At 24.4% G+C, this 14,571-nt stretch overlaps 1 protein-coding gene across 3 annotated transcripts in view; it reads right to left on the reverse strand.

The window, feature by feature from the left end:
- Nucleotides 1-14,571, reverse strand: part of LOC129615827 (tyrosine-protein kinase Abl) — a 126,466-nt gene that overhangs the window by 85,108 nt on the left and 26,787 nt on the right. The window lies entirely within an intron of this gene.

Here is a 14,571-nt window from a genome sequence, read left to right on the forward strand (position 1 = left end):
ATTGTGTTTTGTGGTAAATGATCTATTGTGTTCATTGTTGCAATTTTGGTTGAATTTTGTGGGAGAAAAAATCACCAATTTCAACTCAATTGAGTAAATTACAGAGTAAAGGTGATGCCATAAATTTAAAACATTTTAATAACAATAGTTATTCCATTAAAGTTCCCAGGCATATCCTATACGTGTCTATATACATATTTATTCACTTATATACATAGTTGCTTTCAAAACGATCCCTTTTTAAACACCCATTTGGACGAGAAGATCATATTAAAACGGTCATGAAAAGTATATGATCGTAAGAGAGAGGTAGTCCAGCTGACATTATGAACGACAAATTATTTTGTGCAGGCTCCAGTAAGGAAGCTTCTGCCTAAGACACTGCTAATTCTAGTTATAACGTGTGGCTGCGAAGTTTTTGATAAGCTTAATTTTGCTACTGTAAGGAAATCTACTGTTGCTTTCAATAGAATATTTTTGGTCATGAGTCGAAATTTGTGCCATTTGTGTTGGAATATGATATTTTTACGTATCAAGTAATAGAAGTCGCTAAAAAAACTTATTTGTTTGGAAACGTCAAATTTTGCCAGTTTTACCCAAGTACTTGCTTGATTTTTTCAAGAAATCATTTTTTAAATATACAAGCCTACTTTTCTTCCATTTTATTCATCTATTTAACTCTTTTCTAATTTCTATTACAGAATTAGGTTGGCGTCGACTTCGATGGCCTGTAAGCACTACGTTTGATTGTATGTTGTTAAAACACCCATTTGAAAATGGAAACAGCTAGAGGGCAATATAATCTTGCAACTTGGTAAACATACTTGTTTTACAACACGCAAATCAATATTACAATAAAGCAAGATCGGCTACTTGGAAGCTAAATTGCAACAAATATATAGCTCAAAAGATCTCGGAAAGCTACATAACTTTTGTTAGCAGACCTTTTTTTAAGATTTATTCTTTTTGAGTTTTGAATCACCGATTCTAAAAAATCTTTTAGAAAATCTTTAAAAAAATGCAGGATCTCCTATAAGTTCCTAGAAATTTTGTTCGACCAGTTCCATGGTACTTCAGTTTCTGAACTAAAAAAATTGAATGTGTTTTTCCATTTTTAACAGTTAAGTTATATAAAATTTTAATAACTTTCACAGCAAAAGCGTGCCTCTGCACATATTCAATTTTCATATATCGTCGGTGTTATGGAAGAGTGACGAGACTGCTTCTTTTGTGTTTCGAGAAAAACGCATTTGAAAATATACACAATACTATCAATTTACGTTAGAGTTACATGAGTTTTTTATACAGATAGTATAGAAGATTCTGAATCTGGATTTTCTGTACATATATAAGTCAAAACTGTCAAGAAACAGTTTCGTGGCTCTTCCATAATATTGACGATATGTAAAAAAAAATACATTGTTGAAATTTACCCAAATGCATTGTTGCAAAATTTCAAACTGTTATTTTAAAAAATTTGCTGGCCTTTACAACTAGAAAACAGGACGTTTGAAGCTTATATATTTAAACAAATTTTTAATGGAAACTTATTCTTCATATATTTCGCATAGCGCAAAGGAATTGCAAAATATGGAAATAAAACCTGGCCTAATAACTTAGAACTCGGAATTTAAAATTTTTCGTTAATTTAAGTGTTACCTTCTTGTTACAATCATTAATTACTAAAATCGAAATTTTAATAAATAATTTCTCCATAAACAATTCTCCTTTACTATTTTACTAACACAAAACCAATTTGCTTAGACCGAAATATAAAATTATATTTTCACCTCTGCTATAAAAGAAGTATATGTACATAAATTGCACACATATCTGAAATTTTGAATATATGTACATAGCCGACAAAGCTATAACTTAAAAATTTCAAACTTAAAAATCAATGCACAATTTATGAAAATCACTTTAAAATTTTTTGTAAATTTTAAAATTATTTTCATTTCATTTTTATTTAAACTTTTAAATAAAATTCTTACAATCTACGTGCATTTAATGGGAATAAAATATGTACATATTATGTCCATACTTAAGGATTTAATATTATTGTCGCTATTAAGACCATATAAATTTTTTACTGAGATCATGTTTATACATGTTTTTATTTATGCACATTATTATATCAGATTCCATTCACCAGAAACATTTTCTACAATCTTTTCTACTTGTTCTTTCTTGTTTAATTTTGATACCTCTATTTTATATCAGCCTACACACAGTCGCAATGCAACAAGGCAAACCAGAACAAAAACATATATTTTACTCGTTTGATATACATATACACACATTGGTTTGCACATGTATTCACAAAAAAAAAATGCATACATAAAATCTATATAAAATATTGCATTCACTCGTTTTATGTTGAATACAGGAGAACTCCGAAAAAAATAATGATATTTTGAAAATTGACTTAAAATTTAAAAAACCTTCTTCGACCATTTTTAATGGAATATTCTTATACGTATATGTCAATAATTATTTTATATAAATAAAAGTTGAGCACCATTCATATTACTTATGTTAAAATATTTAATCGAATCTGCGACGTTGGTTTCATAGATGGGAAATTAAGCTAAGATAAAAAAAATTTCAATTGCCTAAGTCGGGATTTAATTCGAGTCCAAAAATTAAAAATTTATGTATATAATTAAAAGGTAAGAGCCGTAATTGAGAACATAATTTTAAACTTAAAAAAAAAATGGAGTCAAGTTCGGAGTCAACAGATTATAAAACCGACTTTGAATTACCAAAGTCGGTTTATAATCTGCATTACTTTTATTGCATACCCTTTAATAGTACGCTTAGAAAATCTTGTTATACACATTTTAAATAAATTGATAGCTTATAGTACAAAAGTATACTTAATTCTTGAAAATATAGCGAACCTTTACTGTTTTTGCACGAGCGAACAATTCTGTATTTGCAAATACAAAAATTTATCTTGATATTTTTTTTGTATGTTTTTTTTCTCATTCTGTGTATGGGTTTATCTGCACATGGCATTTAATGAAAATAAAAAAATTTAAAAATCTAAGAAGAAAAGAATTTCGCAATGAACTTTTATAATAAATCAGGCTAAAATTTTTGAATATGAACAAGAAAAAAAAAGTGGTATAACTGGGGGGATCAAAAAAAAAATATATCGTACTTTTACTTATAGAAATGAATCAGAATTATTCCGAATCCTAACAGTACATAAAAAAAATCCTTTCATTTTAATTGAGAAAAACTTTTGACATTCAAAAAGAATTTTTTTTTTACAAAAAAAGTAAAATTTTAGCCAAAAAATTCATGATATTTTTTTTCTTTTTTTTTTTCTTCGAATATTAAAGGATTCATGACTCACGTACCAAATACCAAAAAGTAAATCGAATGTCAAATGCATATATAAAATGCGCTCTTATCCCTGCATCTTATTGCAACGAGTTCTTTTTTTATTTTTGGTTTCCAAAAATACCGTGGGAAGGGATGAGGGGAGATAAATGGCATTGATACGAGTGAATTGTTGTCATTTCTTATGCATATTTTTAGAATATTTTAAGATGCTTAATATATCTTTTTTTATTTTTCGGAAAAAAAAAATGGTGATTTCATGGTGCAGCACTTAATGTACTTATGTACGTGCAAAAAAAAAATTGCTTCCATAGAAGAAATCCAATATTGTTTTCACTTTTGTAATTAATGAACCAGAATTTTTTTTTCGTTTTTAGAATTCTGTAAATTAATCTTGTAATCGGAATCTTTTAGAGTGAAATTTAAGTTCATGTTTTTTTTTGCATTTATAAGGTTTTTTTTGTTTTTGTTGATAAAGTCATAAAATGTCATAATGCACTTTCAGCTGCGTTATATTTTAATACTACGTTTTTATTTTTCAATAACTACTTACAATAATAAATTAATATTGAATAGAAATCTTATCGTTTCAACTCACCTGGAAAGAAAAAAGAAAATTATTTTTGTTAGAATGTTTTAAAATTTTGTAACAAAAAAATTATTTTTTACAAAATAATGTATTTATAATTCAAATCTTCAATATACATAGCTACATGTTTGTGATATAGTTTTCCTATTTATGAGAAAATTATATGAAATTTCGGCCTGAATTGACCACTAAGGTCACATTACATCTATATTACTTAAATATTAAAGAAATATTGCCTTTATACCATGTTGTTTCTCTCAGAAGAGAATTGACAATAAATTATTTCAAATACTGTAAAATTTTTCAAAACCGAACTCTTTGAAAACCTATAACTGCTGCAAAAGTACTTAAGAAAAAATGTGAAATGCAAACACCGTAAAAATTTTGACGAAAATTTACAATAATTTAAGGAATTCTGAGCATTTTGCTACAACGCGTAAAAGTACGAAGGTCGGAAAACTTACGAAATTTTCACCTCCTCGGTTCTTTAAAAATGATTATATGAACGAATTTAAAATAATGAAATGAAAGCATTTTTGTTAATTAAATTTTGAATTTACCAACTATATATATTTATTAATAAAAAGTCAATTTTAGTGTTCAACATAAAATTAAAACACGACATTTAATAAATTTTAATTAATAGGCGGTGATTTCTCCATTTAAACCATAATATTAGAATTTTCATTAATGCTGTATATGTGCACATGCTTTTATTAAATTACACAATTAAAAATAATCTCAAAATTATTGCAATTAGATACTTACATTTTTAATTCGCCTAATCTAATTTTACTTTTTTTTTTCCTATAATTATTTTTAATATAAAAACTTGTTTTATTTAATTTTATTCATGACTTTCATGGTTCATAGAAGAAAACTCAATGAAAATGAAAATTTTCAAAGCAATTTTTTTATTTTTCTTATTTTTTTTTATAAAATAAAATTCATTTTCATTTATTTTACTTTTTTTCTTATATAGTTTTTAATTGATATACTCGTAGTAAATGAGTCATACCGCAATATGAGCAGAGGTAAATTTGCATATTAGTATGATTGCGTTACACTTACATGTACTGATGTATTGATAATTTTATGAAAAATATTAAATTTGAGTATATTAAGTAAAAATAATTTAATTAAAGTTATCGATTACTCATTTTGTTCTTTTACTGTCACTAATATTTTATACTGCTGTGTATATTTTAATTATTAAAATGACCATAAATACATGAATTTTTCTATAAAGCAAATCATTAGATTGTGATATTAATTCTAATTTAATTCATTATTACTTATTATATAAATTATTATTTGTATAACAATAAAATTTAACAATTTTTCAATAATAATATTTGGTTTTCATAAATTTTCCAAAGATTTGGTAAGCATAATAATTTTAATTTTTGGTTAATTAAATTAAATTTTTAATCACTTAAACTCTTGATGTATTAAACATATAACAATTTAAACAATTCAGTTTTAAATACATTAGTATATAAATTGTATAGATTCAGATAAAAGAATGCAGAATAAACGAAACTGAAGATGTAAAATTTGAATGACTTTAACAATGATTTGTAGCTGTTCTGTAATAAAACATTTTATAAATTTGATTTGATATAGTTTCTATTGTAGCCAGGATTCGGTATAAAATTTGTCGCTAAATGGATCTTAAACGGAATCTCATATATAGTTTTGGAGCTGTAATAGAATATTCAACCTGTTAGATGCTTTATTGTTAATTTGGAGCGAAACTTAAAGTTCACGAACATGAACAAAGAATTTTAAACAAAATATAGAAGAGGACGATGAACCGCCATCTCTTATGGTTTCGCGCTCGGCTCATATGAATAAAAACCTGAAATTTTTTTGAGCCGAATATTTTTGTTTAAAGTTACCAGTTAAGGGACATCAAATACATAGTCCATCTGATAATTATCAAATTTTAAGTTTGCTAAGCAAGAATCGGAATCCGTTCGATAATGAAATTCAAAGAAATTATTTGATCTCATTTAGTCTTTAAAAAAAATTTACAAGAACTTTTCATAAAATTTAATCAATATTAGGCATATACTTATTTTAAAATTTTTTCAATGTTTTTGACCCAAAAAATTAATATATGCAAAAAAGAAGTAAATTTTTTGTTTCAAAAAATTATAAATGCTGTACAAGCATAATATGCGTTTCCAGAATTAGTAGCAAATATATATGTATATACATGAATTTAACTACTTACTTATACATAATGTACTCATATGTATGTATGCAATATGCTGTTAGCTACCTATGAAATTCATTTGCATTCAAAAACATAATTCTAATAATGCTTAATTAACCTACTTTAATTTCAATACTCTAGAATACACATAAAAGGAATTCAATCTAGATTGAGTATACTCACCAATTGTTATGAACAAATTTTAAATAACAAGAGAATACACAAATATGTATGTAAATAACTTGTATGTGCATATGAACATATATATTGTTGTTCGTATACCTCCAATTTTCAATTTATCAATATTTAAGGTGAAAAAAAAGAGTTCGATATTCTATTTAAATGCGTAAGAGTGTACGAGTACGCTTGATAATTTTTTATTAAATTGAATTCGTATGTATATACACATATAATGTATGCATAAATACATTGTTGTTTAAAATTAAATTTACATACCTATGTACATACATATATACTATGACTTATTTGAAAATCGCATAAATTCTAATAATTTCACTAGCGCCACTCTCTTGTTTTTTTTTTAATTTTTTTTTTGTTTTACAAGGTATGAATTTGAATGAATTTGTTTTTACATGTACATATGTATGTATGTACATATATAAAATGTGTTTAAATATAAATTGAACTCACGTATTCTAACAATAATAATCCAAAATTGTTACATTTTTAAAATGTTTATTTTTTTGTTTTAAGCACAAAGTTCTTTTTTTAAAAAAAAAATTTCAACGTTTAAGGAAATCCCAGTAATAAAAAATGTTACATTAATGTTTTACAAGTATTGAATTATTTATTTAAAATGAAATATATAAAAGGTATACAAAGTAGGACATCAAAGTTTTACCGAACACTTAATCAATCCAAAATAGAAATCACTCGGATCTGGACAAAATTTTAATAGTTTTGTTTTTTAATTTGGAATTTTTGATATTATCCCATATTTTGTGTTCCAATTTGCACCATGTACAGGCAGGTACAAAGTAATTAAATAGAATATGTGTGATACTACGGAACGTGCTCCCGTCCGGAAGAATAACTATGTAAATCATAATAAATTATGCTACTTAAATTTCTAACAGTATTTTGTATTAAGTATATCTCTATGATTTACACAAAAACCATAACTTTACGGTTCTTAAAACACTGTTAATCACAATTTTTCCCAACGCTTCGAAAACTGGTTGCGGTTTTTAAAAGTAGCCCCAACAGAAATAGTAGAATCGGATACCTTGAAAAAATTTCTCTCGAAACAATATTCGCTAAATTTTGAAATGAAATAAACTTGGTTTACTTTTGATACCGTGGGTTTGTTATCGAAGAAAGTTTAATTTAAGTACTTTTAAATAGTTCAATATTTATTTTGAATGTATCCACAGACATCTTCATTCTCATATAGGGGAAATATGATGTATCTCGTCTCTAAATAATGGTACTCACACCTATATACATACACATGCTATAAGCATATTCACATCGGCAATTTTATTTGCTTATGCATCTGCTTAACTTTTTGCAAATTTAAATGAATATTGTAAATACTAATTTGTACTGAAATATTTTACCGTTTTTATTATAAAATTTTTTACATAATTATTGTTGATGTTATCCAACAGCAATAATTATGAAATCAAATTAGCAAACTCGATTTTGAACCAACAAACCATTCGCTTAAAATATTTTATTTTTTATCTTTATAATCAATCCCATATTTGGTATTTCTTACAGCACAGTGTTCAATGTTCATATTAAATGAATTACGTCAAACCTTTTATAAAGTTGTATGGAATGGGAATCGTCAAAATATTACTTAATTAAGCAGTTTTTTTTTAATTCCCCTCAACTTGTGGTATTGTTTACATTTTATAATGCTTTTTTTTTTATCAAATAAAAAATTTTTGATGAATAACAATGAAAACAAAAGATGTGAAAGAAATAATGATGGCAAAGCAATTATGTGTGTGTGTATTTTATTTTTTTTTTTGTTAATTTTCTATTTAACATTTTAAATGAACCATTATTTTAATAGACTTTTTAATTAATTACAAATTTCACACCACCATAACTAAAATACACGCAAAACTTCATAAGTTTTTTTTTTTAAATAAACCTTTGTATTTTTCGAGAAAAAAAAAAAGTTGCTTACCGAATGTCATCTTCAACGATCAATCATTTTTTTTTCTCTCTCCCTTTGCCTTTATTTGTTAAAATTTATTCATTTCTTACGCTCCTTTTTTATTTTTATTTAATCTTTTTTACTTTTATTATAAATAAACTTTATTTAACTTTTACTTTATTATAAAACATTAATTTTTTATTTATTTTCCAATATTCTGTTTGAAGTTCAAGAAACTTATCATGCAAATAATTAAAAAAAAAATTTATTTTTATTTTTATTTTTTATAATAATGTTACATAATATTTACTAATCATTTTATAATTAGTCAAGCAGGCAAACAGGGCAGAAAACAACATTAAAAAATTGTTGCTTTTGCTTCATAAATTTTTGTTTCTCTTTCTTTTATCGTTTATAATTACTTATTTTTCACAATTCAACTTTAAAAACTCACACTCATACAATAAAAATGTATTTCCCTTAAAAAAAAAATTTAATACATAACAAATTATAATATTGAAATTTTTCATTTAGTGTTACCAACCCAATAATATATTTATTTGATGAATTACAGTTCATGAATAAAATTGTTTAAATAAAAAAGGGAAAATATAAATAAATTTATTGATTGAGAAACTTTTTTGAAATATTTTGAGCAATAAAACGAGTATTTTAAACGAGTAGAGTTACAACATACGAAATTTCAATGTTCACAGGAACAAAAAAGAATTAAGTACGACACGTTAAAAAAAATACCAATCACAATTACAACATATGTATGTACATATATGTAAAATTAATAAAAAAAATGAAAAATAATATTGAAATTGACAAAAAATCATAACTTTCACGTTGACATGCACAAAAGCATAGTAGCATAGCAAGTGACATCGGGTTACAAACTATGAATTAATGAATGTAAAAATCAAATTTATAATTTTTAAATAAATTTTTAAAATTTTAATTTAAAAAAATACAATTTAATTTCCTTTTAATAACAATTAAATACGCATTTCGCTCCGATATGAAGAACAGAAACCTAAAATGAAGAGTCTTGAACGAAATTCGTCCCCTTATTAGAACAAATTAAAGGAAAACATTCCAAAATATTGGCAACTCTACAACTCTTATAACTTAAGAGTAATAAAAACAACAGCAACAGTATTAATAAAAATGAAAAACAAAAAATGTAAAACAAAAAACTCATTATTATTCCATAAAAAAAATTTTCTCTTTTTAAATCATCATCAAATTTTTCTGGTTTTTGCTTTTATTATTAAAAAATAGTGTGCAGCACACAAAATAATGAAAACACTTGCGCACATCATAGCACAAATATTACAAGCGTAGATACAAAATCGAAACACAAAAAAAAAAAAAATAAAACAAAAAATTTACACTCAAAATTCATCGATTATTGTGAACAGTGAACACTTGTTCTGTTACTTTTTTTTATTTTATTTATTTTCATTTTTTTTTTGTTTTAATAACAAACCGGTAGTAAAATTTTGTACGGTAATGTATTTGTTATGTTTTTTAATAGTATGTACATTCATACGGCTTGAAATTGAAAGTTTTATGTTTCAAGTGCACACAAATGAAAACAGGTAAAAAAAAATCATTAATTAAGGTGAATTATTCACTTTTCTCTCCATTATTATTATTGAAGAAGTTGTTAAATTAAACAATATATAAAAATAAAATAAAAAATAAAATGTTAGTCGAGAAAAAAGAGAGAGAGAGAGAAAAAAAAAAGAGTAAAGTTCAATAGCTTCTGATAATTTTTCAAATTTTTGTTATTGTTTTTTTTTCTTTTGGATTTATTGCTACAGAAATTGAATGCCAGTTTGATTGATTTAGAAACGAAAAAAGCCTTATAAAATTTCTTATATATGTATTGAAATTTTAATTTACACACTCCAAAAAATATATTTTTTCTTTCATATCAAAATAAATTCATACAAATAAAATTATTATGCATTCATGTCCGCCTGTCTTTGAAAAATTTTAGCAAAATACATCATAAATTATTTATTTTTATGTATGAATCCGGGTTTCAGTCAAAATATTAAAATGGGCGACGCGGAATATGAAAAAAGTTCTAGAAAAGCAAATAAAACAAGTACAGGTGCCGAAATTTTAGGTCATAAGCATACATATAGATGCATACACATTCCTAATAAAATAAGCCGAATACAACAATTTTATCGTAGTTGAATGTTTTTGAAATAAAGCATATTTCTCAACACAATTTCCCATTGTATTTCTGCAATAGAAACTCACATAGAGAACAAGTTTTGACGAGAACAAATTATCGGCTCTTTTAATAAATTTTATTATGACTCATATGTTTTAATAACTTTCAGATTCAATCCACGAAATTTGGTAACTACTCGTATAAATAATTTTTCTTGTGTAAAAATATAGTTTTAGCAGTTCTATGCCTAATGTCCCCCTAATTTTATTTAATAACAAATTGAACTTATACAATTACCAACTAAATTTTATAGTTCGAACAGTTAACTGAATTGAAAGATTATCGAACTTAAACAAAAAACGCAAATTTATCGATATACAATTTTATCGTAAAACATAGTAAGTATGTACGTGATATATAAAATTTAATTCCCGTTACCGTTTGTAAACAGTTAAAATATTGATTTTTAATTGAATGAAAGAAATGAAAAAAATGTACAATTTCAATTTTTAAATTTGATAGAATCGTTAATGAGTTGTACAAAAACAAAAAAAAAAAATTTATTAAAAAAAAATTTTTTTACTACTTTTGTTAAAATAAAAATATTTTTTGTTTTCCTTTGCCATTACTGTTTTGTTTTTTGTTTATTGTACAAAATTTATGTATACTGGTCTGTTTAATGTCATGTTACTTACTTATTTTATTGTTAAAATTAATGAAAATTTTTTTTTTACAAAATTTTAATATCTTTTATTACTTATTTAATAATGAAAAACAAGAAAAACAAAAAAGTAGGAAATTCAATTATTGGTGTTGAATAAAATATTTGAGTGAATGAAGTTTGTTAAACTTACTGTGATTTTAAATTACAAGTGAATGGTAGATACTTGAATGAATTCTGTGATTTTACAAAATTTTCAATAATTGATTTTTATTTTTACAATTTTAATTAAGCGTGCACACAGATACAAATACAATTTAACAATATTAATTATGTAAAATATTAAATAAATAAGTTTATTGTTGTAATAAGTATCATAATTTAAAAATCAGACAAAAAAAATATCAATTTCATGATTTATTTAATTATAAAATTTAATTGAATTACATGAAAAAAATTGTAAATATAAAATTTAAATAAATTAATTATTATATTGACCAGATTTTTGACGGAATACCTTAAAAAATTCTAATAAGAGCACTATAGTCATAATCAGAAATTTTGTTTCTCAAGTTGCCAAGAGCAGAATCAGTTAATTTGCAGTGCATAAGTATAGCACGAATCAGTGTTAATAGCTGAATTTTTTACCGTTTCAATTATAAAATTTTTTATAATTGAAACGGTAAGTGGACAAAGGGGTTAACTTACATTTGCATCATAACACTTTTTTTCATTAACAAATTTTTAAAATATTAATTTTTTTGTTACTTAACTCCTATGTGCATTGTCAATCTCGTTTTCTATTAAGTTTCTAGCTATAGGAGCAATTACAGTTGAAAATATATGAAATTTAATGATGTTCTATCTGAGCAGCTTAATTTTCGTCAAAATGTTAGTTAAGCCCTTTGTCCACTTAGCTCTTCAATTTTTAGTCAATTGTTGTACAGTAGTTTTGTAAATTTTACAGATTTCTGAAATCATTTTTCATATTATTGAATGAATTTTTTAAAAACAAATTTTGCAGAATATTAAACACTTTGAATATTAATTTGATTATTCTTGATTTTATATATCTATTAGCATTGCATAATTGCTTACCGGTATTAGTTAATTCTTTAATTCAGTATAAGAGTTAATATTTCGGAATAAGTAACATTTTATTTGTTGTAAAAAAAAAATTTAAGAATAATTTATTTGATTGGGAAAATCTGACCATTTCATTGAAGATTTCTGGAGTTTCTTATTATAATAATAATAATAGTATCACAACATACAAGTATACTTATTACAAATTATTAAATTCTTTCGATATTATGACTATACTTAGAGTCGTAATCAAAAGAAATCTAACATTGCATTTCCTAATTTTTGTGTATTTTTTTTCACTTAAAATCAAATTTAAATTTAAAAACTAAATAAATATTTGTACATGACAGAATTACAGATCGTTGATGAATATTCTTTAATTTGGAGCTCTGTCCACTTAAGCTGTCAAATTTTTGAATGATTATAGAAATAATGTTTCTATACTTACATGTATGCGTCTGGTGTGGCTAAATTCTTATACGATTAATTTGTAAAAATAAAATTATTTCCGTAATGATGTGTACAATACAATAAATAATTTACTTATATATCTTTTAATATAAATGGAATTCCATTCATTTCCCTTAGATTTTAAATAAAATAGAAATTTTACAATTAAAAGTATAATTGACTATTTTCATTTCTTTCTGTGCATATAATTTTAATGTTTATATATTCTGATTTTTAGTTTTATATTTTTTTTTTTAGTAAAATGTAAAATGATACTTTTTTCCCCCTGTTTATTGTTTATAGAATATTATATTAGCTCCACAATTTAATACAATTTAATTTACGTAAATACAAATAAGTATAATAATGGTAGAAATATGCTTTTCTTTTGAAGCAAGCATCCGAAAATAACGATACATTCTACTTACGTTATTTATAAAACATAAAGCCAGAGGAAAAATTATTGCAGTATAAAACAAACATATATGTACCCCATATATGAATGTATGTATATGTATAAAAAAAAATTTATTTATAAAACATAATGAAAATGTAAAATTAACACTAAACTCCACTTTACCCCATCATATACGTATATGTATGTATGTACATAGACATAAGTATATTAGTAGCAATATAAGGCGTTCTATAAACATTATTCCGTTATTATATGATGAGTAAATTTTGTATACGTATACATAAGAGCGTAGGAATATTACAGCACTAAATTTTGATCCCAAATTGTAGAATATTATGTACTTAAATATTCTCATTTTGTTGTCGCACCTCTTACATTTTTTTACGAATAATTTAAAAATAGATTTAGAAATGGATTTACCCCCATCTGTGAGTTTTATTTTCGAAATGAGGAGTTGATAAATCGAAAGGGATGCTAACGTATGTGGAAAAAATAGCGGATTTCTACAACTTTCCGTCTTAAGATAAAAACAAATAAGTAAACGAGGAAAAATACGGTTTAGGATAGCGGTTAATTTCTACGGCCATTTTGTTATTGTTTGCTATTTCGCAGAATATAAGTAAATCACTTTTTTTTGCTTTTGCGAACTTTGAAAAGTGTTTGTAGCTGCGTTATAGTAAAAAGTCAAAGAATAGCTGTAAAAATTTTGTAAATAGGGGCAAGGTTAGACAGAGGTAAGGTTGTATCAATTTTTATCTTTGATTCGGCAATTATAACTTTAATATATTATTTCTAGTTATTAAAACTTGAACATTATTATTTCTAAAATTCGGTAGCATGCTTTTAGGGGTGGTACATCAATGTGGCTATACACATATACAAATGTAACTAGGCACACATTCTAGTCAAAAATAACGAAAAATCAAAAATATTTTACATATTTTTCTCAAAAAACAAGGGCAGGATTACAATACATGCACGAGTGTGGGTATTATGACAAAGTTAGTATATGTCATTATGAATTAAAAGATTATTATAAGAACATATGTTGGTATCATTTTTTGAAAATTTAAAAAATATACACATTATATAGCAACTGGGACTAGATACACATTCATACATACATATTTCTATAATTTAATTTTATTTAATCACTAAAGTTATCAAAAATTAAATTCATATATTATGAGAAATGATAACGTTGACAACAATTGTTGTGAAAGTAACATTTTCACATAGTAAATTACATTAAAGTATAAAACAGATATAAAAAAAAAATATGTAAATACATTAATGTCATCGTGTATAGCTAAGTGAAATCACATAAATATGTACATATTTTAACATGTACCGAATGATTGTAATATTCTGTACACATTATTTAAATTTTTATTAGATTTTTTTTTTGAAAAATGAAGATGAGCCCGCATTAAATTCATCTGTTAAATTTTAAAATAAAATAAAAAA

This window comes from Condylostylus longicornis, unplaced genomic scaffold (assembly GCF_029603195.1).
Source record: "Condylostylus longicornis isolate FDR11 unplaced genomic scaffold, ASM2960319v2 ptg000148l, whole genome shotgun sequence".
Taxonomy (NCBI): Eukaryota; Metazoa; Arthropoda; class Insecta; order Diptera; family Dolichopodidae; genus Condylostylus; species Condylostylus longicornis.